This window comes from Marmota marmota, unplaced genomic scaffold (assembly GCF_001458135.2).
Source record: "Marmota marmota marmota unplaced genomic scaffold, marMar, whole genome shotgun sequence".
Classification (NCBI taxonomy): Eukaryota; Metazoa; Chordata; class Mammalia; order Rodentia; family Sciuridae; genus Marmota; species Marmota marmota.
In genome coordinates, this window is record NW_026000037.1 from 47287736 (window position 1) to 47314976 (window position 27241).

A 27241-nucleotide genomic window follows, 5' to 3' on the forward strand; every position below is an offset into this window, starting at 1 on the left:
AGCATAATCTGCTCTAATGCCATCCATTTCCCTGCAAATTCCATGATTTTGTCATTTTTTAGTGCTGCATAATACTCTATTGTGTATAAATGCCACATTTTTTTATCCATTCGTCTATTGAAGGGCATCTATTCTTTCCTTTTTTTACCCAAAACTGCCTCCTTGAGTTCTTCACAAACTTGAAAGTCCTTTGTCTGCAGTATGCTGCGATCAATCAGTATTTCAAGAGAAACTTCTATGAACAATTTTAGGTCAATCATTTTAAACCTGTCACTAGCTCCCTTCTCCGGTACAGTTTTTTCCAGTTAACTCTTGTTCTCCACCAAGGTTTACGCAAGGGATTGAATGGTGGCTGACTAGAATTTGGTATTATTTTCTGATTTACAGATAATTTTAAGTTGGAGCATTCTGGATAGTTTTATCTGTTCTTCTTTACTGTGTTTTAGAGGATGTATGGGGAGATTCAGATTAATTAATTAAAATGTATCTGTCATTACTTCAGCTACCCAATCTTTTAATATTTTAAAATATTTTTGTAAGTAGTTTGTTTTTCCTAGATGAAGAATTGTCAGGTTTTTAATGATCTGGGATTTGTCTACTCTACCATTGCAATGATATACTATATGTGGATAAAACTGAAAACAGCTGATCATTTGTTAATATAGTATAATTTTTTTCTGAAGATATTATACTCCTACTATAACATTTAAATATTCAAAAATCATGTATCTAATCAGAGATGACTACAGTAGAAAAAAAAGTTTAGGGTTCTCCACTACAAAATTTTTTTTAATTGAAACATTCAAGTTAAGTAAGTAGTTTATCATTTAAGAGTATTTGGTTCACAATGTACACCAATTTTGCTTTTTTTTGTTTCATTTTTGTTTTAGAGGGGACTGAATTCAAAGGTACTCTACCACTGAGCTAAATCCCCAGCCTTTTTGATTCATTATTTTGAGAAAAGATCTTACTAAGTTTCCCAGGTTGGCCTCGAACTTGCAATCTTTCCACCTCAGTCTCCAGTTTTGGCTGTTTTGAGGTTTGCTTACATGAAAAGAGCCTGTGGATAAAAACTAATGACCACGATACTGAAAATGAAATATAAAATGAAATTACTATATTCTTAAATATAAACATCATATATATATGATGGAGGATGGCAAGTTTGAGGCCAGTCTCAGCAGTTTAGCAAGACCCTGTCTCAAAATAAAATAAAAATATATTAATCTATACTTAACAAATTAGAATACTCATTGTATTGACATAGTTCTTTAAATTGCTGTGACTTAATATCTTTTAATTTATTCTGGGGGGCCACAAGAGCATTCCTTAGGTGTCACTACAGTGATTTCATTTTATATAAGAGTTAGATTTAATTAATGGGAATATGGAACAACTCGGTTTCCATCAGTTAAATAATATGTGATCTTAGGTAAATAACTTGCCTCTCTCAGTTTTGGTTTCTTCATATGAAATATATAACTAATTTAATCATATAAAGCCATCATAGGTTTTAGAAGAATTAATTAGTGTTTATAAAGTACTTCAAAATATCAGAATGGAAAGGCTTAATGCATATTACTAGAAATTATAATTTTGCCTAGTGTATGTTACAATGCTAACCACCAATGGTAGAACTCATTGTGCTATCCTGTGAAGCTCAGAGTTCTCCAACAATCTGCTCCTCAACATAAAAATGTTTTATTATTAGAGGCTAGAGGTATAGCTCTGTGGTAGAGCACTTGCCTACTAGCATATGCAAGCCTTGGGTTCAATCCCTAACACCACAAAAAAAAATAATTTTTTTTGTTTTTGTTTTTTAACTAAAAGTTAACTGCTACTTCACATGCATAAGACTATTTTTCTCTTTCTAGAAAATGCCACTTATTTATTTAGTACATAGTTTTACAGTTTGCTTTTCTCAATATAAAAATACTTTAATATGAACTTCTCCTACTTCATATGTTGAGAATGTTTAGTTTAGAGTGGAGTGTGGCGGCATGGTGATGCATGCCTATAATACTAGTGACCGCGGAGAATAAGCCAGGAGGATCACAAATTCAAGGCAAGCCTTGGCAACTTAGCAAGACCCTCTCAAAATAAAAAATAAAAAGGGCTTGGGAATGTGGCTCAGTGGTTAAGTGCCCTTGGGTTCATTCTCTGGTATCAAAACACACACACACACACACACACACACACACAGAAAAGAATGTTTAGTCCTTCCTATCATATTTTTATATGATAATGAGTTCATTCTTAATAATCCTCTGAATCAATGTTTTCTTTCTCTTTCTCAGTAGTTCCTAAAACCTATTCATTATTGTATCCAAAGCACTGGTAATAATTTTAATGTTTGTCATGGCTAGAAACATTTCTGATATAAAAAAGTATCTTGACTGAAGATTTATTAGCAACAAAAAAGTATTTGCTTGTCTTGATTATATTATTGGATATGGAGTATTACTAGATAATTACTACTTAACTTTTTAAGCAACTAAAAACCAAATAGCTAAGACAATAACATGTTTGCTTATTCTGTTAACATTTATTGAATACCTATACCTCGTAAGGACTGCCCTCTGGTAATTCCAGATACTAGAAGTAGCATGTGGTGACAAAGCAAAGAATATAGAAGGGAGTTAATCATACCCAGTACCCACATAGGGGCTAATAACATATAACTAAGGACAACTCTAGCTTCCCTTGTAAAACTGTGATGCCCTTTCATTTGAGGTTTTTAGGCTATATAGCAACTCAATGTTTAAGATGGCCTAAGCACATCAACACTACTATTAAAAGACTAGAGTTAGAAACAGACTTTGAATTTTCTAATTGTGTTCTTCATGAAACAGGCAATAAATTTCCGTGGATGCATGCTCTCTAATATTTTTCTCTGCACCTTGACTAATCAGTTACTCAGAATGTTACTTCTTGCCACCCATCTGAGTTCTACCCCTCTCTCTAGGTCTAGCTGTAACACCAGATCCATGAAGCCCTGTAATCCCAAGGACTAAGAAAAATGAGCTGGAGGATGGCAAGTTTGAGGCCAGTCTCAGCAGTTTAGCAAGACCCTGTCTCAAAATAAAATAAAAAGGGTTGGAGCTGTAACTCAGTGGTATAGCACCCCTGGGTTCAATCCCCAGTACAAAACAGCAACAATAACAGCAACAACAAAAAGAAAAAAACAAAAACAAACATATAGAAGGTATGTGTTACTATTATGGAACCACATAACATAGTAATGTGGTAGAGTATTTTCCTAACATGTGAGGCCTTGAATTCAATCTCCAGTGCTGTAAAACCAAACATAATGAAGGCATAAGGTTTCCAAAATATGTGTCCTACCAACTGAATTAAAGTAATGAATTTTTTAAAATTTATTTTAATTTTTTATAAATTTAATTCAAATCACAAACATAAGTAATCCTAAAGATTCCTATTGACTTATTTTCTTCTTTTTTGCAGTACTGAGCATTGAACCTAGGGGAACTGAACACTAAACAACATCCCTACCAGACCTCTTTCTCTTTTTTTGGTGGTACTGGACATTTAACCCAGGGGTATTCTACCACAGCTACACCCCCAGCCCTTCTTTATTTATTTATTTACTTATTTTAATATTTATTTTTTAGTTGTAGTTGGACACAATACCTTTATTTTATTTATTTTTGTGGGTGCTGAGGATCGAACCCAGGGCCTCGCATGTGCTAGGCGTGCTTTTCTACCACTGAGCAATAATCCCAGCCCCGCTTCCTTATTTTTATTTTGAGACAGGGTCTTGCTTAACTTGTGATCCTCCAGCTTTAGCCTTCTGAGTCACTGAGGTTACAAGCATGTGCCACCATGCCTAATTCCTATATTCCTTTTAGACAAATGTTTCTTTAAAAAGCTTTGAGAAGGCTGGGGATGTGTACCTCAGTGGTGCTTGCCTAGCATGTGGAAGGACCTGAATTTGACCCCTAGCATTACAAGAAAAGAAAAAAGGGCACAGTTGTAGCTCAGTGGCAGAGTACTTGCCTAGCATGTGTGAGGCACTGGGTTTGATCCTTAGTACCACATAAAAATAAACAAATAAAGGTACGCTATCCATCTATAACTATAAAATATTTTCTTAAAAAAGAAGTTAAAAGCTTTGAGAATTTTGCATTAATACTTTATTTGAATAAAGTATGTGAAGTTTTATGAATATACCATGAAAAAAAAGTTATATATTTTAAATATAAGATTTTATAAACACTGTGTAACACTACCAAAAAGAAAAAAAGTACAACATTAAATTTGAAAAAATTAACTTGTGATAATGGTTATTTTAAAGATATTTGAATTATAAAGTATATTCAACCTAACCATTTAAATGATTTATTTAACTGGCATCTATAAAAATAGATTATTTTCTTCCTTTTAAATTCAAGGAAGATGTCATACACCTCAATTGCTATTAAAATACTCAGTATACAGGGGCTAAGGATGTGGCTTAGTGGTAAAACATTTGCCTAGCATGCATAAAGGCCTGGGTTCAATCCCCAGTAGCATCAAAAATAAATATTTAGTATAAAAAGAAAATATTTTAATCATTTTTTATTTTACTTGGTATTAAAATCTACTATGTATTTATAGATGATAGTTTGTATTCCATTCATTATTATTTTGGGGAGTCACAATATCTTTATTTTATTTATTTATTTATTTATTATATATAGCTGAAGATCAAACCCAGTACCTTACACATGCTAGGCAAGTACTCTACAACAGAGCTATAACCTCAGCCCCCGACTTCATTCATTATTGAAATAAAGTTTGATCATTCAAACATACTACTTTATTATTACATTAGTCCAGTTATGCCACTATAACAAAATACCACATACTGCGATTTTTAAATAAAAGAAACCTATTCTTATCATTCTAAAAGCTAGGAAGCCCAAGATCTTCTTGTTGGCAAGATTGGTGTCTGGTAAAGGTTGCTCTCTGCTTCCCACAGGTGCCTTGTGTTGTATTCTTAGGCGGGGCAAATTTTTTTTTTTTTTGCTAAGTCCTCCTCACCTAACAAAGCAGAAGGCAGTGAATCCACTCCTTCAAGTCCTTTTATAAGGGCCTTGACCTCATCCATGAAGGCTCTGCTCTCATGACTAAATCACCTCCTAAGTGCCCTACTTCTTACTACTATTACATTGGCCATTAAGTTTCAAAACAAATTTTGGGTGACATTCAGAACATAGTATTTCCCTAATAACACTCAAAATTTACAAAATAATTATAAGAATAAATTCTGTCTCCTTGTAAATTTCACTTAAACAAATATTTTATACTAATGGAATAAAAATTTTCTTATTCTCATAAAGTGTTGTAATCTGTTTTCTTAAAGACACTCAAGTAAAATTTATATTAAATTTCTAGTTATATATATTTGATAGTTAAATATGTGATATAACTATGCCTAATGTTAACAAATTTTACTGACAAACATTTTTGATTAAGGAAACTATTACAACACTTACTTTTGATGTGCTAAACAGAATAATGGTTGGTCTCCAATAAAACTACAGAATAGGGGCTGGGGCTGGGGCTCCATGTTAGCACACTTGGCTGGCATGTGTGAGGCACTGGGTTTGATTCTCAGCATCACATATATATAAATACATAAAATAGAATAAAGGTCTATCAACAACTAAAAAAAAAAAAAACACTACAGAACAAAATTTCTAAGCTATAACAATCAAAAAGAATATTTTATTTAACAAATGAAACCTAAATATAATGTCAGTCACCAAGCTAAAAATTTATTGTAACATAAAATTTACATATATTTTCCAGTAAAAATTTTAAAACATAATATTTATAGACACAACATAGACACTATTCTTTTTTATTCTTTCTTTTCTCATTAATTTTTATAAGTAATAATGAAGGCTACTCTCACAAATTAAAAAACAAAATTTGATTTTTAAAAGACATATTCTGTGTGTGTGTATGTGTGTGTGTGTCTGTCTGATACAGGTTCTCACTATGTTGCCCAGACTGGTCTTAAACTCCTATTGAAATGGTCCTCCTGCCTCAGTCTTCCAAGTAACTAGGATTTCAGGTACAAACCCTGTTGCCTGGCTTGGTCTCTTATTCTAAAGAACTGAGGACTTGTTTCTTCTGTTTTTGCTATCACTGTTTAACAAGTAAAAATAATTTGCTCACTTATCTGTATGAATTGATGGGTTACTACATAAAAATATTATTAAAAAATGTTATGAGACTATTTCACTACTAATTAAAATTTTATAATTGTGGGGAGGGGGGTGTGCTGGGAATTAAGCCCAGTGCCTCACACATGCCATGCTCTACCACTGAATTATATCCTATCCCCAGATCTATCAAGTATTTTTTAATAGCTGTTATCTGATTTTTAAAATTCTACTTTATATTCTATTCTTAAAATTGCTTTCTTACCTGCCTTATATTAATAATTCTGTACATTTCTTCCCAACTATAAATTCTTTTCCTGCATAAAGCAAGCTAAGAATGCATGCAAGGGTGATCTGTGCCAATTTTGCTATGAACAAAGCATAAATTCCACACTTGGTTCTGCTACCAAGAAAACAAAATTCTTCTAAATAAGGCTTATAAAGCTGCTATTCAAAGTCTGAGAGTTTTTTTTTCCTCCCACTTTTGTTGATTTAGAAGCTAGGTGTTGTAGTATTCTTAGTCTTTTCTATATATTTATTTTTTAATAAAAGAATAAATGCTAAGTGTTTCTATGTAACTTTCTTCTAAGCATAAAGCTAAACACAGCAATTTTATTTCTGAACATTATCAAGAAGAATTATTAAATTTAACATAAAACTATTTGCCCAAATTATTTTATTTTTTAAAACATTATTAAGAGACGTATTCTGCCAATATTTCCCAAGTTGGCCCCTATATTTCTATTTCAGCCTCCCAAACAGCTGGGACTATAGGTGAATGCCACTACAAGTGGCTTACCCAAACTTTTTCCAGGTTTTTTTAATCTACCCAATTAAAATTTTAATGCTGCTATTATTATTTTTTGGTGCTGGGGATTAAACCCAGGGTCTTGTGCACACTAAACACGTGCTCTATCACTAAGCTGTACCCTCAGCCTAAATGCTACAATGATTAATGCCTTATTTATTGAGACTGAAAATTATTAATAAAGCGTATTAAAATCCTGATAAACAACCTTACAAAAAATTGTATTTTAGAACTACTCTAGTAATTTTTTTGTATTATTAGAAGTAATCATAAAATTTATGTAACAAAAAAATTTGGTTATTCACCTGAGATAATATATTCAAACATAAAACAGTCACATCAGTATATTAAAAGACTGTTAAAAGTTATGAAGTAATCAAATATTCATTAAAATGTCTTCCATATTTTCATGAATACCATAATATGCAAATACATGTTTAAATTCTGAGTTTTGTTGTTGTTGTTGCTGTTTTCTAGTACTAGGGACTGAACCCAGGAATTGTACCATTAGGCTATAGCTCCAGGCCTTTTGTCAAACTTTTTGAGAGAGGGTTTCACTAAGTTACTGAACCTAACCACAAACTTGCCATCCTTCTGCCTCAGCCTACCGCATAGCTGTGATTACATGTGGGCACTATTGTTCCTTGCTACTAAACTCTCAATGTAAGTAACGATGTGAGATAAACACAAGCTAAAAAGAATACTTTAATGAATTTGAAAACAATGAAATAATCAATTTCCCAAGAAAAGTCTTCCCACAAATTAATGCAAAATTAATCCTATGGAAAGAAACAAAAATGTAGCCAGGAGTCGTGAAACATGCCTGTAATCCCAGAGCTGGGGAGGCTGAGAGGCAGGAGGACTGCAAGCTTGAGGCTAGTCTCAGCAATTTAGCAAGACCCTGTCTCAAAATAAAAAATAAAAAGGCTGAAGATTTTAGTTCAGTGGGCCTCTGGGTTCAATCTTAGTACAAAAAAAAAAAAAAAAAAAAAAAGTACCAAATAACAAACTCTAAAAACTAAGTTAGAATATAATTTTTAAAAGTGCAGAATTCTCAGTTTTGCAGAGGACAATATTCAAACCACGACAAATCAATAATCATCACCAAAATGCTTATATGTTATGCAAAAGTTAAGACTTATAACCACATTTTATGCAAAATATTTAAAGTATATCATCATTTCCATACTATTTATGATGTTATAATATGAAAAAAAAAGCATGATTTCTTCTATACTGAGCATGATACAATGGCAGACTTGCTGTTAAGAGTGGCTAAAGTGGGCTGGGCTGTAGCTCAGTGGCACAGCACTTGCCTAGCATGTGTGAGGCACTGGCTTCAATCCTCAGCACAAGTATTAAAAAAAGTAAATTAAATAAAGGCATGCTGTCCATATACAACTACAAAAAAGTTAAAAAAAAAAAAAAAAAGAGTAGCTAAAGCTCCATGGTACAAAACTTAAAGACTGGACTCTGGGACAACAAACAGGGTTGAGAAACTAATTAATTTGATGCATGTGTGAACCTGTACAGTTTTAAAAAATGGTTGTGATATACAAAAAGCTCTAATGAGGTGTTTTTAAGTAACTGAAGTATATTCAATGGCTTTAGCAAATTGCTGATGAAGGAAAATAATAAAAGTGGAAAAAAGGAATTAAGATAATTTTAGGCAGACTGATAACCTAACATGCATTATATAATGCAAAAAGCACTTAGGCATATGGGTGATTCTAGAGGAAATTCAATTATCATAGAATAGAAAGGTGACAGAATTGCAGAAAAGTATTAACAAATAAGATTCAAAAGGTAGTAACTGTTTTTTAAACAGTTTAGTGCTTGTAATGTCAAATAACATCCTTCTCAGGATAGAAAAATCCAGAAATAAATTCAGTATAAATTTAAAAATTTGGGGCTGGGGCTAGGGCTCAGCGGTAGTGCACTTGCCTGGCATGTGTGAGGCACTGGGTTCGGTTCTCAACACCACATATGAATAAATAAATTAAAGGTCTATCAACAGCTAAAAATATATTTTAAAAAATTTAAAAATTTAATATATGACAAAGATAGTCTTTCTAATTACATAGAAAAGAATGAAGTATTTATAAATGCTACTGACACACCTGGCTACCTTTAGAGAACATAAAACTAGATCCTATAATGTTATTCTACATATAAAAATGAAAATTTTTTAAACATAAGAGATTAATTAAGATTACTTAATCTTGCTTTGCATAGTGGCATATGCCTGTAATCCCAGCAATTTGAGAAGCTGAGACAGGAGGATCATGAGTTCAAAGCCAGCCTCAGTAGATTAGTGTGGCACTTAGCAATTGAGCAAGACCCTGCCTTCAAATAAAATATTAAAAAGGGCTGGGGATGTGGCTTGGTTGGGTAAGCATCCCTGGGTTCAAACCCCAATACCAAAAAAAAAAAAAAAAAGATTACTTAATCTAGAACACCTAGGGTACTATATAATACGATTCAGGCATAGTTAAGATTTTTTTAAACCTAAACTGGAAATCTAGAAGTTAAAAAGGAATCACAACTTTAATGATAAAAAGTGTCTATATATAAGAAAAGATAGTAAATGCAAAATCAATAGAGGTGAGAAAACACCAAGGCAACAGAATGGTAGTAAGAATTGCAAATTGATAGTAAAAGATAAATAACCAATTACAAATAAACTTTCAGAGAAGAAATACTATTGAGGAAAAAACGTAAGATGAAGATACATGTTTTTAGGGGTTTTTTTTTTGCTTTGTTTTGTTTTGTTTTTGCAGTGCTAGAAATAGAACCCAAGGCCTCCTGCATACTAAGTGAATGCTCTACCACTGACCTGTACTCCTGGCCCTAAATATACACGTTTACATTTTATACTGTTTATAAAATAAATGATTAAAAATCAATATATCTAAATATAAGTATTTCTGTGTACACATATCTCTATATACACACAACACACATATACACAGAGACCTTTTAAGATTATGTGATCATACAGAGAAAAAAATAGACAGATATACAGTATACAGTTTAGAGAAAAAAATAGACAGATATACAGTTTGTCAATGTAGGTTGCAAAGGATGTTTATAAAGTAATAGATCCTGGGCTGGGGTTGTGGCGCAGTCTTAGGGCACTTGCCTAGCATGTGTGAGGCACTGGGTTCTATTCCCGGCACCACATACAAATAAATAAAATAAATTGCCCAGGCTGGCCTTGAACTTTAAAATAAATAAATAAAGTAATAGATCTAGGCAAGAGAGCCAAATTAAAAAGGAAAAGGGAGAGGAAGGAAAGAAAAAGGGGAAGAAAGGAAAAGGACTACAATAAAATAACATGTATGATATGTAATTGCTTACATACTAATCTGTGTATTTATGTACACATGAAACAATTTAAGATAAGAAGGGAGATATAAAAACTTTTCAGAAGGAATTTACATTAGTATCCTTTCCTATTTCTAGTTTCATAAAATGTAATCTGAAGTGGCCAGGAAGGCCAGTTTTTTTTTTTTTTTTTTGGTTGAGGGATGCTGGGGATTGAACCCAGGTAATCACTCTCCCACTCAGTTATACTCCCAGTCCAACAATTCTTGATTATCATCATTGTGAAGTTTCTATGTATATTTGTGTGGGTATGCATAAGCAAGCATGTGTCTGCATGTATTTGTCTAGACTCCATTATAAGAACAGAGGTTAGTTCAATCTAGTTTTATGGTTTACTCCAAAAATCAGCAAATGTTCTATAAAGAACCAAATATTGACTAGGATTTTTGTCTCATATTGCCTCTGTCACAACTACTCAATTCTGTTATTGCAAGGAGAAATCACCATGGATGGGCGATGGCTAATTTTATATGCCAATGTGGCAAGGTTACAGTACACAGTTACACAGTCAGTAACACTCTAGGTATTGCTGTGAAGGTATTTTGTAGTTGTGATCAACATCTACAATCTGCTGACTTTAAGAAAGGAAGATTACTCTCTATAAAGTGGATGGGCCTCATCCAATCAGCCTTAAGAGCAACAAATGAGATTTCCTACAGAAGAAATTCTGTGACTGCAGTATCAACTCCTATATGAGTTCCCAGGCTGCCAGTCTGCCCTACCTAATTTTAAATGTGCAAACCCCACAACTGCATCAGCTAATTCTTTAATGTAAATCTCTTAATAGATAATGTATATGATTGATTCTGTTTTCTGGAGAATCCTATTCCATAGACAATACATAAGCTAATGAGCATGACTGTGTTCCAATAAAAGTATTTACAATAACAGGTGCTGGGCCAGATTTGTCCTGTGTACCATAGTTTTCCAAATTCTAGTTTTATTGGTAAGATAGCTGCCTTTATTAAGGCAATATGAAAAGCACTTTCATACGGAATAGGAACTATGCCCCAGAAGTTGGGAATTTTTCCTGGTCAGGTCAGATATTCTGGAGAAACTAAGAAATGATCTTCCTATTAATTATGAGCTATGGACTGAAAGTTATATGTAAGAGCGATTTTTTCAGAAAGAGTTTTGAGATGTGTTTCTTTCTTTCTTTCTTTCTTTTTTTATCTTTTTGACTATTGTTTTTGGGACTGAACGCTTTTACTGCTAACCTAGCAAACATTAACCAACTGATGTTTTGAATGCTTTGTTTTCTTTTCTTTGTTTTTGCAGTGCTGGGGATCAAACCCAAATGGTATTGGCAAGTGGTGAACAAAGATGTTTAGATACAGAAAAGAGTGCCAGTCAGTCACAAAGAATAAAAAGTTTAGCAAAGAAACGTCAAGTGGGGGAACTCCATAGATGAAAGGTAGCCATGGTGTCTAAATTGTTTAGAACGGTTCTGATTTCAGATAGTTGACTGTCAAATCACTGTCTTGATTTTGAGTTCAGAAAAGAAAGGTCACTATTATCCCTATATTTATCTCTAATTCCTAGCAAAATGTCTTTGATGTAGTAAAATCTCAATACTTATTTGTTGATAATGACACAATTAATCATACTTAATCAATAAAAACACAGCCGCCTGCATGGCTACCTCCTGCACCACTACCGCCACTGCTGCTCCCTCTGATTCCACTGCTGCCACAGAAGAAACCGCTGCCCCAGATGCAACTGAAGCTGACACTGCTGTTAACTCCTGAAGATCGCCCGTGATGCTGCCCCCACAGCTGCAGTTGCAGCCACAGCTACTGCTGACCAGCTACCTGCTGCCAACAACCACCCCCACTACTGCTGCTACCACGGCAAAGAGGACTACTTCAGGGGAGACTCCAGGTTTAGTTGCAGGTGGCTGCACCCATTTTGGGACACAAGCCAGGGCCTGAGGCCTGGGTGCCAGCAGGCTTACCACCACAAGAGCTTTGTCTGGGGACACCAAATGGGACCTGCAGGTCCAGTGCAGGTGTGCCTGTGGGTTTGGAGGAGCCTGGTAACTTCTTGCTGAGAGTACTGGTAGCCCTTGTCTTGCTGCTTTATCTCAGGTTTACTCCTTTTCATGAATATATCCCTGGTGGTCTCTCTGCAAGTAGGAGCACCACTGAGATCTCGGGACTGCAGTATGTCTGAGCCTGAAGTATCTGAAGCCCAAATTGGTGGGACAGAGTCTGGGTTTGCAAGGGCTGATCTGGGTTTGGTGATCTTGAGAGACGTCAAGAGACAGGGCTGAGAAACTGTTGAACATTGACGGAGACAGATCAACTTTCCAGCAAGATTTATTTTATTTTTTGATTCACTATCTTTCTACCATATTTGGAACAGGATGTTTTTTATGCATCACTATGTGTAGGACAATGATAATTGAATGGTATTTTGCATTTCTGTTGAATTCTTATGTTTTTAATTTTTTTCTCTTTATTCGTATTCATCCTCTCTCATATATTTTCTTGGATATTCTTTCCAGTTTTTCTCCAACCAAAAGCCAATCTCTGTCAGCTCCTCTTCCAATCTTCCTGTGAATTTTTACTTCTAGCTTGTCTCTTCCTCTCTTACAAATATTACTTACTACATTACCTCTGTTCTCTTATCACTGAAATTGTAAATCATTTTAACAGATATTCTGTTTATAGATAGTTATTGAACTCATAATTTTGGTTTAATGCAAAAAAGCAGTAGACGACGTAGTGGGAGCTATTACGTTTAAGGCTACATATTATGTACACTGAGTGCTATTGATATTGTTCTCACCAGTAAAGAGGAAGCACTGGAAACCCTCAGGGACACTATCGGTCTACAGGGCAGAATTTATCCTGCCTTAGATCCATACTTTTAGATGGGAAAACACACTAACAACATGAAAAAACAAGGGAAAAAAGCACCCTAAACAAACCGAGATGCTTCAACAACAGAAGCCACTGATAACACAATAAAAGAAATGTCCAAGAAGGAGTTCAGATTGTATATAGTTAAATTGATATGTGAAGTAAAGGATAAACTCGAGTGAAATCAAAGAAAAAATATAAAAAGTGAAAGACCACTTCAGTAAAGAGTTAGAGATCGTGGGAAAAAAAAATAACAAGCAGAAATCCTCAAAATGAAGGAATCAGTAAACCAAATTATAAATTCCATAGAAAGCGTCACCAACAGACTAAACTACTTGGAAGACAGAACCTCAGACAATGAAGACAAAATATATAATATTGAAAGTAGAGTTGAATGTGTGGAGAATATAGTAAGAAACCATGAACAGAACATCCAAGAATTATGGAATAACATGAAAGGACCAAATTTAAGAGTTATCAAAATAGATGAAAAAGTAGAGATACAAACTGAAGGAATGCACAATCTTTTAAATGATACAATAGCAGAAAATTTCCCAAATCTAAAGAATGGAATAAAAAATCAAATACAAGAGGCTTAAAGGACCCCAAATGTACAAAATTACAGCAGACCCATCCCAAGACACATTATAATGAAAATGACTAACACAGAGAATAAAGATAAAACAAACCTTAAAGGCTATGAGAGGAAAAAAATCAAAATATGTATATATAAACCAATTCCAATTTCAACTGATTTCTCAGCCCAGACCCTCAAAGCTAGGAGGTCCTAGAATAATATATTTCAAATTCTGAAAGAAAACAGATGCCAACCAAGAACTTTATATCCAGCAAAAGTAAGTTTCAGATTTGAAGATGAAATTAAAACATTCCAAGATAAGCAAAAAATAAAAGAATTCACAACTAGAAAGCCTACACTACAGAGCATTCTCAACAAAATATTCCATGAGGATCAAATGAAAAAAAAAAAAAGTGAAAACCAGCAAAGGAAGGATCTACACTAAAAGGACACTGAACTAAATCAGAAACTAAGACAAATCAAAAACCACAAATAAATAAAAATGACAGGGAATACAAATCATATCTCAGTAATAACCTTGAATGTTAACAGCCTAAACTTATCAATCAAAAGATGCAAGCTGGCAGATTGGATTAAAAAGCAAGGCCCAACAATATGCTATCTTCAAGAGACTCACCTCATGGGCAAAGACATTCATAGGCTGAAGGTAAAAGGATGGGAAAAAACATACCACTCATATGGACTGCGTAAACAAGCAGGGATTTCCCATTCTCATTTCATCAAAGTAGACTTCAAACCACAGTTAATCAGAAGATGCAAAGTAGGACATTTCATACTTTTTAAAGGAAGTATATATAAGCAGGACATAACAATTATAAATATTTATGCTCCAAACCATGGAGCATCTATGTACATCAAACAAAGCCTTCTCAATTACAAGAGTCAGATAGACAACAATACAATAATACTGGGTGAATTTAACACACCACTCTCACTACTGGACAGATCTTCCAAACAAAAACTAAATAAGGAAACTATATAACTAAATACTATAATCAACAATTTAGACTTAACAGACATATATAGAATATCTCATCTACCAATGAGCAAATATACTTTCTTCTCAGCAATACATGGCTCCTTCTCTAAAATAGACCATATCTTATGCCACAAAGCAACTCTTAGTAAATAAAAAAAAAAACAGAGATAATAAAATTCTAGCAGACCACAATGCAATGAAATTAGAAATCAATGATAAGATTAAAAATACAAGCTACTAGAACAAATGGAGACTAAATAATACACAATTGAATGATGAATGGATAGTAGAAGAAATCAAGAATGAAATAAAAAAATTCTTAGAGGTAAATGAGAACACTGATACAACATATCAAAATCTATGGTACACTATGAAGGCATACTAAGAGGAAAGTTTATTGCATTGAGTGCATTCATTAAAAAAATAAAAAGTCAACAAATAAATGACCTAACACTACATCTCAAAGCCCTAGAAAAAGAAGAACAAATCAACAACAAAAGCACTAGAAGACAGGAAATAATTAAAATCAGAGCTGAAATTAATGAAATCAAAACAAAAGAAACAATTGAAAAAAATTGACAAAACAAAAAGTTGGTTCTTTGAAAAAATAAATAAAATATATAAACCCCTAGCCATGTTAATGAAGAGAAAAAGAGAGAAAACTCAAATTACTAAAATACAAGATGAAGAAAAAAAAAATCACAACCGACACGCCTGAAATACAGAAGATAATTAGAAACTATTTTGAAAATTTATACTCCAATAAAATAGAAAATATCAAAGACATCAACAAATTTCTAGAGACTTATTACCTATCCAAACTGAATAAGGAGGTCATACATGATTTAAACAGATCAATTTAAAGTAATGAAATAGAAAACTTATCAAAAGCCTACCAATCAAGAAAAGCCCAGGACCAGATGGATTCTCAGCCTCGTTCTACAAGACCTGATACCAAAACTAGACAAAGACACATCAAGGAAAAAAAAGTTCAGATCAATATCCCTGATGAAAATAGATGCAAAAATTCTCAATAAAATTCAAATACAAAAACATATTGAAAAGATAGTGCACCACGATCAAGTGGGGTTCATCCCAGGGATGCAGTGTTGGTTCAACAAACCGAGATCAATAAATGTAATTCATCACATCAATAGACTTAAAGATAAGACCCATATGATCATCTCAATAGATGCAGAAAAAGCATTTGACAAAATACAGCACACCTTCATGTTCAAAACACTAGAAAAACTAGGGATAGTAGGAATGTATCTCAACATTGTAAAAGCTATATATGCTAAACCCAAGGCCAGCATCATTCTAAATGGAAAAAAATTGAAAGCATTGCCTCTAAAAACTAGAACAAGACAAGGGTGTCTTCTTTCACCACTTCTGTTCAATATCATCCTTTAGACTCTAGCCAGAGCAATTAGAAAAGAAAGAAATTAAAGGTATACAAATAAGTAAAGAAGAACTGAAACTGTCACTACTTGCTGATGACATGATTCTATATCTAGAAGATCCAAAAAATTCCACCAGAAAAGTTCTAGAACTAATAAATGAATTCAGCAAAGTAGTAGGATATAAAATCAACACCCATAAATCAAATGCATTCCTATACATCAGTGATAAATTCATTGAAAGTGTAATTAGAAAAACTACTCCATTTACAATAGCCTCAAAAAATATAAAATACCTGGGAATCAATCTAACAAAAGAGGTGAAAGACCTCTACAATGAAAACTACGGAACACTAAAGAAAGAAATTGAAAACCTCAGATGATGGAAAGATCTCCCGTGCTGCTGGATAGGCAGAATTAATATTGTCAAAATGACCATACTACCAAAAGTGCTATACAGATTTAATGCAATTCCTATTAAAATCCCAATGACATTCTTCATGGAAAGAGAAAAAGCAATCATGAAATTCATTTGGAAAAATAAGAGACCCAGAATAGCTAAAGCAATCCTTAGCAAGAAAAGTGAAGCAGGAGGCATCACAATACTAGACCTTAAACTATACTACAGAAATATAGTACCAAAAACGGCATGGTATCAGCACCAAGATAGACTTGTAGACCAATGGTACAGAATAGAGGACACAGAGTCAAACCCACATAAATATGGTTACCTCAGACAAGGATGTCAAAAACATTCATTAGAGAAAAGATAGCCTCTTCAACAAATGGTGCTGGGAAAACTGGAAATCCATATGTAGCAAAATGAAATTAAACCTCTATCTCTCACTTTGCCCAAAAATCAATTCAAAGTGGATCAAAGACTTAGGCACTAGAACAGACCCTGTGCCTAATAGAAGAAAAAACAGGCCCAAATCTTCACTGTGTCAGCCTAGGATGTGACTTCCTTAACAAGACTCCTAAAGAACAAAAAGTAAAATCAAGAATCAATAAATGTGATGGATTCAGATTAAAAAGCTTCTTCTCAGCAAAGGTAATAATTAATGATGTAAGGAGAGAGCCTACAGATTGGGAGAAAATCTTTTACCACAAGCACCTCTGATAAAGCATTCATCTCTAGTATATATAAAGAACTTAAAAGCTTAACACTAAAAAAAAAAAATAATAATAACCCAATCAATAAGTGAGCTAAGGAACTGAAAAGACACTTCCCAGAAGAAATACAAATATATGAAAAAGTGTTCAATATCTCTAGCAATTAGAGAAATGTAAATAAAAACTACTGTAAGATTTCCTCCTCTTACTCCTGTCAGAATGGCAATCATCAAGAATAGAGGCAACAATAAATGTTGGCAAGGATGCAGTGAAAAAGGTACACTCATACATAGCTGGTGGGACTGCAAATTGGTGCAACCACTATGGAAAGCAGTATGGAGATTCCTCAGAAAACTTGGAATGGAACCAGCCTGACCTAGTTTATACCCAAAGGAAAATTATAGTGACATAGCAAAATCAATGTTTATAGCAACTCAATTCACAATAGCTAGACTATGGTATCAATCTAGGTGTCCCTCAATAGGTGAATGGATAAAAAAAAAATGAGGTATATATACTCTATAGAATATTACTCAGCTTTAAAGAAGAGTGAAATTATGGCATTTGCCAGTAAATGGTTGGAGTTGGGAGAATATCATGCTAAGCGAAATAACACAAAATCAAAAGCTGAATGTTTTCTCTATATGCGGATGCTAATTCACAATAAGGCAGGGGCACTAGGGAAGAATAGCGTTACCTTAGATTAAGGGAGTGGGGAGGGGATGTGGGGATAGGAAAAATAGTAGAATGAAACAGACATTATTACTTTATGTATATATGTGACTACATGACCAATATGATTCTGCAACATGAAAATGAAATTATATCCCATGTATGTATGATATAACAAAGTGGATAAATGCATCCTACTGTCATGTAAAACTAATTAAAAGAAATTTGAGAATTAAAAAAGAATAAAACCAGATTTATTAGTGACCTTTACTTACTAGCATCAATAATAATACTAAAATCTGGAATCTCTGGGGGATTGGTGCCACACTCACCTCTAATAATATCATTAGTGCTGGGAGGGGATGAAGCCATCATCTGCCAAAATCTGCAGCATTCTTGCCAGGTTTGGGAGTTCTGCAGAGAAGTTCCCACTACCAGGTCTGATTGCCATAGCTCAGGAAAATGATGCCATCATTTCTCTTGGCGTTGAATAAACTTGAAAAGATGTTTAAGGGTCCTATATGATATTAAGCCCCAGAAACACAATATTAGTGGTGGTTTAGACATGGAATGTAATAGCTAATAGTTTTGGAATGATGACTATGCTTTAGAAACTGACAGCACGATCTCATTTAATCCCTTTGACAACCTGTGAGATATAAGTATTTTTTATTAACTCCAATTTCACAGGAAGCCTAATCTTAGCAAGGTTAAAGAACTGTTCAAGATAAGGTAGTAAGAGGCATGACTAAGATTTGAATCCATGCAGTCTAATTCTTCAGGGAGAGAGAGAGAGTGTGTGTGTGTGTGTGTGTGTGTGTATTTATTTATACATCCACTGTGCTATAGGGCCACTCAAACTGGCAAAATAACTTCCTCACAAGTAATCTGTGTTCACTTTACCCGGCACTAGACATTTAATCTTCATCTCATACCCTAAAAGAGTGAAATCTGTGTCAACTTTTAACATAATCAAACATTAGCCAGGTGCCATGGGACACCCCTGTAATTCCAGGGACTTGTCAGGCTGAGAATAGAGGATGGCAGGTTTGAGGCCAGCCTCAGAAATTTAGCAACTGAGCAAGACTCTGTCTTAAAATAAAAGGACTGGAGATGTAGCTCAGTGGTACAGCAATCCCCAGTAGTGGGGAAAAAAAAATCTTCAAAATTCACAATATTTTAAAATATAGTGAAAGACAGTCTCCAAGATACAGTAAAATGAGGATGATAGACATTGATATTCCATTCCCTTCAGATGAAATGACAAATACATATAAACATCATATCCCACTTATGGAATTTTTAGGAATCAATAGATTGTTTTTAATAACATTATAATGCTGACTGCCTTAAGTATATGTCCAAGGTTCAATAAGTAACTGATCTTTAACATTAAAAATTTTGTTTAATGTATTATTCAAAATCCACATATCATCGAAATCCACACAAATTGTGGCTTTTTCCTTTAGCCTATTCCTTTATGTATCAGTTACTTACCTCTTATTTTACATTCACAGTAGTTTTGAAAGTTTCGTCTAATTTTCACAAACCATTTGTCACAATTTCCCTCCCTTTTTATAAGTGAAATTTTACTGCAAAATCTGCAGTTACACTATCAAAGGGTAATATTATGATTTTAAACGATATGATTGTGAAAGTACCCCACCAAGGCTTCATTACCACAAGGACACCACCACAGGTGGACAAACTAAACCCTTCAAGGGTTGGCTTCAAATCAGACAGCGAGGGCAAGGAGAAGGCGGGGAGAAGGGAAGGCTGGAAAAGGCAGTGCTTCATTCAACCCGATAAACGTTCACTGCGCCACTTGCCAAGCGCTCGAAAAAGGAAAAAAAAAAAAAAAAAGGTGGTTTTTCCAGTTGTGGCCCTGCAGGTTGGCCCCAGGGGGCGAGAGCCTGTGGGCGGCGACCCGGGCGCCAGGCAGTAAGGAGGCTGGCTAGGAGCTCCCTGTCAGCAAATCGAGGACGGCCAACCAGGGCCAGGCCTCCAGCGCCCGCTCCCCGCGCCCGCACACACGCACGCCCAGCCACAAGCACGCCGGCCGCCCAGCCTCAGCAGCTTACCCGTGACGCCTCGCTGCCTCCCGGGGCGCAGCCCTTCAACGGCTGCCGCAGTCAGAGCACCACCCCGCGGTGGGGTACGTCGAGCGCGCCGGCTTCNGGGAGGCCACCAAGTGCGGGCCTGGGCATAGAGGCCGCCACCTCGCCGGATGGGGTGCAGGAGCTGGGTCCCGGTGCAGGCCTCCGCCGCCGGTACCCAGTAGACCGGTGTAGGAGTTTGTGACGGGTGTAGGACAGGATTGTGCGTCTTCCATTTGGACGCGTGGTGGGCGCGGGGAAGGCACTGGTGTCCTACTTTGGCCCGGGGTGGCCCTCTACTCGGCTGGTGTCCGGAGGGTCCAACCGCGCCTTGCGAGTCTGGGGTGTCGCGAGTGAGGTATTCAGTGAGTGCGGTGTTGGCGGGGAGGGTTAGGGCTTAGCGAACCCTGCCTCGAATTGAAGAGACTTTGTCAGCCCCTTGTATTCGGTGAAGGGTCCTTAATTGACAGCTCCACTTCCTGAATATCGTGACACTTTTTATGGTAGATAATGTATTCTTCAATTGAAATACGTGGCGATATGTATTAGAACAGACCTGTTGGCCTAAGAAGTGAAAATATGGAAGGCGCGAGTAGTAGAATACTCTGATTTCGATGAAACTGCGTAGTGAAGATGAACGTAAACACACAGCAAAATACTACAGTTAATACTTTTTCCTTTGTTCCAAAGTCAATATCAATATTGAAAATCTGTGTGAGTAATAAATTCGTTATGACTGCTGTCTGATACTATTAAGCGTGGCATGTAAAATTGAATTTAGTAGGGACCCAATTTTTGTAGGACTTTTTTTTTATGATTTTAAATCTCCCCGTTTCTTATGCCCATCTTCGCCAATTCTGTCCAGTATTGAAAGGTAAGGCCTTTGAGATGAATTTTTGATTTGAGGCAAATAGTAAACCATTATGAAAGCAGATAGCTAGTGTTAACTAGTGATTTTTATGAGGTAACAAATTTGTTTCAGAAATGGAGGATTTATTTTGTTGCTCTTTAAGTATTTCATGAAGTGAGAGTGGTGCACTAGGGTAGGAAAACCTGGTTTGAGTCGATTTTTGTCATAATTATTTAACCTCTTGAGGTTTCCTCAGGAACATTGCAGTTAAATTCAAGGTCTGTATTACAAAGGTTTTTTTAGATAAGAACTTTTAATAACTATTCTTTTAACCTAAATGGTCAACTTGCATAATCTTGGGTTATTTTCAGTGTCATGATGGGTCAGGTGTCTTTATCCAATTTAGGGTCATGTGCATGCCAAGCACCCACTGTACTACAAAGCTTTACTCCTAGCCCAGGGTCAGGTGTCTTTAATAAGAACTCCTTCTATAATAAATTCAAGTGATGTCTTTTCTTCTGCCATGTTGATAAGAGGGCTTATTTCCCCTGTATGTTCTTCATGAAAGTGTCAACATGGACATGTCATCAGTGACTGTCATGTGTTTTTTAGGCAGCTATATATCCCATCTCTTACACCTCTTCATCTTGTATATGTTCAAGAATTGCCCACATTTTAAAATATTTTTAGCAAGTAATTTTATAGTGCAAAATTTATCAAGTAATGTAAAATGTTTTGATACTGCATACTTTATTTTCTGGCTAGTAGATTAGGGCTTCTCATTACAAGAAGGAGCTTGACATAGTGCTTCTCTCCACGGCTCACAATTTAGTCATCAGACTAGTATATAAAGAAACTACTATTATTGTCTTAGTGTACTTTGTAGTACTGTGGTAGCATAAAGCAGGGGTGCTTAATCTTGGGGGGAAATTTTACAGGAAGTATTGCTTGAACTAAGATGTGAAAGATGGCTAGGACTTTGATAAGAAAACTGCAAAGTCATGATATGGTCTGTTTTAGGAAGTGACAGTTTGCTTCCCATAGCTGAAACCTATTTCCACAGATAATTAAGTACTAGTAATAAATTTTAAAAAAATAATATGAAATACTTAAGTGAAATGCATAGGTTTGCATCAAACTTCATTTCTAAGCAATAAATTAATGTACCTTTTAACAGCTAAATCATGAAATCAACAATGGGTCACATTAGAATAATTAAAATTAAAATGGAAAAGATTTTAAGTTCGTACTAAGATTACTGGAATTCACTCAAGCAGAATTTTATTATAGGGAATTAATTAATCACAAAAGTTGCTTATTGTAAGATCAACCCAAAATGGTTGGGTGTAGGTGATAAAATTACTTTATAATTGGAGAGTTGGCTGGGTTTTGGTTTTCTCTGATCTTCATTTCTAATTTTTCTGTTCTGATATGAACTTATTGTGCTCAAAGCCAGTTTTACCTGTTCTCAAATACATTTCTTTTGACTCTACTGGTTAAACTAGATAAGTTAACACGTAGTTTTAAAATCACTATTGCTCTATGCTTATTTTTGTCAACTTCTTTAAGAAAATGCAAGGTTTGAACCTTAAAAGCTGGTTATCACACGTTTCTCACTTTCCAGAAAGAACCCTAAAATGGTTTCCACTTCCTGAATGAAGATTGAAACATGACACCTACAGAGTAAAATCACTTCAAGAACAAGTTCTCTAATGTAGGAAACACCATAGTTATTTTTCCCATGGGGATGTTGAGACTTTTGGGGGGTATATTTTTATGCCATAAATTATATCAGCTAAAAATCAGGGATTTTTTTTTTTTAAGGCCCCAAAAGTCCTTTGCTTTCTCTCATTTTGCTATTGTTATCTTCCATGTCTCCCTGTTCACTGGAATCAACAAATAATTTCTCATTAACCAAAAAAAAAAAAGTTTTATCCAGGATCTAGTGGTTTTTGCTGTTGTTGTTGTTTGTTTGTTTTAAACAGAAGGATAAGGAAGTATAGATAAATAATGGAATTGTAACTCTTCTGGAAGATTCTCACCTATCAAAACACATTTACGTTTTGTGTGAAACTCTGGCCTTTGTGCCACAAATTTATCATATAGTAATGTTGTGCTCTTGGCAACTCATTAACTAACCTTCCTTAATATTTAAGATAAATTTTGAGTCAGAATCTGTTAGAATCAGATTTTTCACATCGAATAATATTAGGAAAGTAAAAGTTACACTGTTAGGAAGCTTTTGTGCTGTTGATGCATAACAAACCACCTTAAAACCTAATGAATTAATAACTATTTACTGTTTCCCCCCCCCTGTTCGTTGTGCCTGTTGGGCAGTTCTGGTTTTGTCTGGGCTCACTTGTGTACCAGCTTTCAGTTGGAGGGTTTCCCAGGCTGGGAGGTTCAAGATGTTGTTACTCACATGTCTGGTAGTGGCTCTCAATTGGTTTCTCAGTTGGTGTTGGTTGACATCTAGGCCTTGTCCGTGTGATTTTTTTTTTATGACATGGATGTCTCAGATAACATTCCAAGAGTAAAAATGGTAGTTATAAAACTTCTTAAAACCTTTTCAAATCATCACAGTGTCTCTTACAAGGCTAGTTCACATTGAGGGGGATGGGAAAATGAGACTCTGTCTTGTCCAGGGCAGACTGTTAGGATTGCATTGCAAAGGTGTTTCCATTTTATGGTGGAGGGATTTTTTTATCCATATTTTATCCACAGTTAGACAATTTTAAGATTTTTTTTTTTTTTCTGGTGACTGAACCCAGGGACACTTAACCACTGAGCCCATATCCCTACTGCTTTTTTTTTTTTTTTTGAGATAAGGTCTCCCTGAGTTGTTTAGGGCCTTGCTAAGTTGCTGAGGCTGACTTTGAACTTGAGATCCTCCTTCCTTGGCTTGCTGAGACCAGCAAGACTAGGCATTCTTATAAATGTCACCGTTGGGATTGCTTTAAAATAATGTTGGGGGGGGGTGGTAAAATAGGCAAGATTGTTCAAATGTTGATAATTGTTTTTTTTTGTTTTGTTTTTTTTTTTGAAAGATAAAGTTTATTTTAGGATTTCACTGAAATGATGAACAAGATATGAACATAGATAACTATACATAACCTAAATCCATATGTAGTAAAAGGATTCATTTTAATAAATATTACCATCAAGTTGAAACATTGAAACCTAAATATATTAATATACTTTATAAAATAAAGTAATATCCTCAAGGCAGAAATTGGGGAGCTTTAAATATGAGAAATATTCCTTGGTCAAGGATTTGATGGAGCTAAGCCTTACCTTAGTTCAGTTTCTCACAATTTCCTCCTGTGTAAGTTGATAGCTTTCTTTCTTTTTTTTTTTTTTAATTTTTTATTGTTGGCTGTTCAAAACATTACATAGTTCTTGATATATCGTATTTCACACTTTGATTCAAGTGGGTTATGAACTCCCATTTTTACCCCATATACAAATTGCAGAATCACATCAGTTACACATCCATTGATTTACATATTGCCATACTAGTGTCTGTTGTATTCTGCTGCCTTTCCTATCCTCTACTATCCCCCCTCCCCTCTTCTCTCTCTACCCCCTCTACTGTCATTCATTTCTCCCCCTTGTATTATTTTCCCCTTTCCCCTCACTTCCTCTTGTGTGTAATTTTGTATAACCCTGAGGGTCTCCTTCCATTTCCATGCAATTTCCTTTCTCTCTCCCTTTCCCTCCCACCTCTCATCCCAGTTTAATAAATGTTGATAATTGTTGAAGACTATTGATTGGTATGTGGAAGTTCATACCCAGGTAATCTAAACTCCACTTCATTAAGTAATTTTAATTTTAGCTCCCAATTGGTCTGTATTAGAACCAAACTTCAATTTAAAAAAAAAATTTAGTTATTGATGGACCTTTATTTTATTTATTTATATGTGGTGATGAGAATCAAACCCAGTGCCTCACACATGCTAGGCAAGCACTCTACCACTGAGCTACGGCCCGAGCCCTTTAATTTTTGATATTTATGACTTTGTGGTGTTTCAGTGCCAAGACTGTAAACTTGCAGTTTAGAGACAGAATGGATCAATTATTCTTCTTTGAAATACTGTATAGATTTTATTATGTTATGATTTTTAGTATTTTTTTTAGTCCTGGGGATTTAACCCAGAGGCAGTTTACCACTGAGCCACATTTGTAGCCCATTTATCTACCTACCTATTTATTTATTTATTTGCTTTTGAGACAAGGCCTTGCTAAGTTGCTGAGGCTGGCCTTGAACTTGCAATCCTCTTATCTCAGCCTCTGGCGAGACTGGGATTACAGGTGTGTGCCAAATGGGGCACAGCAAAAAATGTGGGTTCCCTCCCCTCTAAGTAACATTTTCTCTTAATTAGTAAAGTAGAACAATTACATTAATGAAATTTTGGAAAGCCAAGTATGAAAGAAAAAAACATACCAGTAATGTTACCACCCAGGAATACTGCAAATGTGAATAAAATGGCTATACATTTCCAATTTTTAAATGCACATAATTATATATGTAAGCTCAGGGAAGTTTCTTTCCTTGCAGTAAGTATCTTTTCATAAATCTGAATGACTTTAAAAGGTCTTTTTACAGTGCATTAAAGACAAATTTGAAATATTGAAAAGCTAAAAGAATTTCTACTGAGTTGTTAATATGAAATTCTTAACATTGGTGGCATTGCTTAATAATTAGTATTTGCTAAACACATGCTGTGTGTCTTCAGAACACATACCTGTGAAATGGATGAGGAAATGAAGTATTACAGTAAATCTAGAGTTACATCAAGTAAGGGGCCTATTTCAAAACTTGCACTCTTAACTCATTTCTCTATGTATTGTCATAAATAGGCTCATATGCTAAAAATCAGGCAGTGCCTATTGTATTTCCTGCCACATCTCAGTTTCCTATTTTGGAAAGTATGGGAAGTGAATTTTTATTAATGCATTAATACATTTTTGTTAATGAATATATTAAAAGATAGGCAAAGACTATTAGGTGTAGGAATTAGTATTTGTTAATATGGATAAGGTTTTTTTCTTTTTTTTTTTTTTAAAGCTGGTTATTTGGTTTGTGACTACTATGTGACTCTTGACAGCTGAAGAAAACCATGAGTATAGTAATGGGGCATAGTGATCTTAGAGTGACCAAAAAAAAAAAAGGATACTTAAATAAAACCTTTGTAAGCAGAATCAAAGAAAAACTTTGGGCAATTGCCCTGCTGTTGCTCTCCTTTTAGGAATTCACAGCTTTCCAAATTTGGTGAACTAAAACGCCCAAGCTCTACATGATAAGCAACTTTTGGTAGTATACAGAGAAAGTTGTACTTGTAAGGTAGGGTATAGGTGGAGCTTTGTTCCAAGTATTTTCCTACACTGCCCAAAGTTTTTGTTTCCTTTTTCATAGCTCCCCAGTTTTACTAATTAAAGAATAATTTGGGAGAAGGGAGTGCTAAGCTTACCAGATAGAAGGCATAGGTAGCACATATGCCTGGGAATAAGTAAATAAAGCAGTATGATAGAAAAATCTGTCAGCTCACACTATTCTACCATGTTTTCAAACTTTACTTCCAGCATCCTCTGGATTTCTGCCTACTTCAGACAGTTCATTCTTTAAAACCAGCTTGTTTCTATTCCCAACCCCCTGGGGGAAAAAAGAATATTAAAATATTTGTTCTTTATCAGTATTTTGTATAATTTCTTCCTTCTTCTCCCAGTTAAAATTCTCTTCTTCTTTAGATGTACGCATCAAATCTGTTTTCTATCCATTCACTACTTGGGGCCCTCACATATTTGTCTTGGAGCCAGTGTTTCTCTTCCTATAAATTGACCAGGATACCAGTGTAGCTTCAAATTTTTTTGTTTTGTTTTGTTTTTAGTTTACCGTGTTTCAAAATTCTTTATAGGTCCCAAAGCCTTAAAAATACAGCAAGCTATATATGAACATATTTTTGAGGGCAGACAAAGCTAGACAGTGTTTTGTTGGAGTTCTGTTTCTTTTCTGAAAGATGTAATTGTTTGTCCGAAACATAATTTTTTAAGTCATTAGGGTGAAAAGTAGTCCCCAAGCACCATGATAGAGCTCTCCAGGGTCACCTCCTTATTAAATTACTGCTGAGCAGAGAACACAAGTGCCTGTACAATTTGGATATAATCTACTTTTTGCATTTATTAGCATCAGTGTTCTTGTTTTCTGTGCTTTGAATGGCATCCCTTATATGTTTTCTATTTTTAGTTCTTAAACATGCTTTTAGTATTTTTATGCTGCCTTCTCTTTTTCTAGTTTGTCATC

At 34.9% G+C, this 27241-nt stretch overlaps 2 protein-coding genes across 24 annotated transcripts in view; one reads left to right on the forward strand and one right to left on the reverse strand.

The window, feature by feature from the left end:
* The window catches only part of Baz2b (bromodomain adjacent to zinc finger domain 2B), a 362220-nt gene extending 342038 nt beyond the window's left edge, over positions 1 to 20182 (reverse strand). For all 18 annotated transcript variants that reach the window (XM_048812354.1, XM_048812353.1, XM_048812351.1 and 15 more), the window contains exons 1-2: positions 20076 to 20182; positions 18327 to 18511 (exon numbers count right to left, since the gene is read on the reverse strand). The gene's annotated coding sequence lies outside the window, so the exon portion shown is untranslated. The remainder of the gene's footprint in view (positions 1 to 18326; positions 18512 to 20075) is intronic.
* Positions 20183 to 20193: 11 nt separating this feature from the next.
* Marchf7 (membrane associated ring-CH-type finger 7) overlaps positions 20194 to 27241 on the forward strand; it is a 53274-nt gene continuing 46226 nt past the window's right edge. For all 6 annotated transcript variants that reach the window (XR_007350944.1, XR_001502777.2, XR_007350945.1 and 3 more), the window contains exon 1: positions 20194 to 20239. The gene's annotated coding sequence lies outside the window, so the exon portion shown is untranslated. The remainder of the gene's footprint in view (positions 20240 to 27241) is intronic.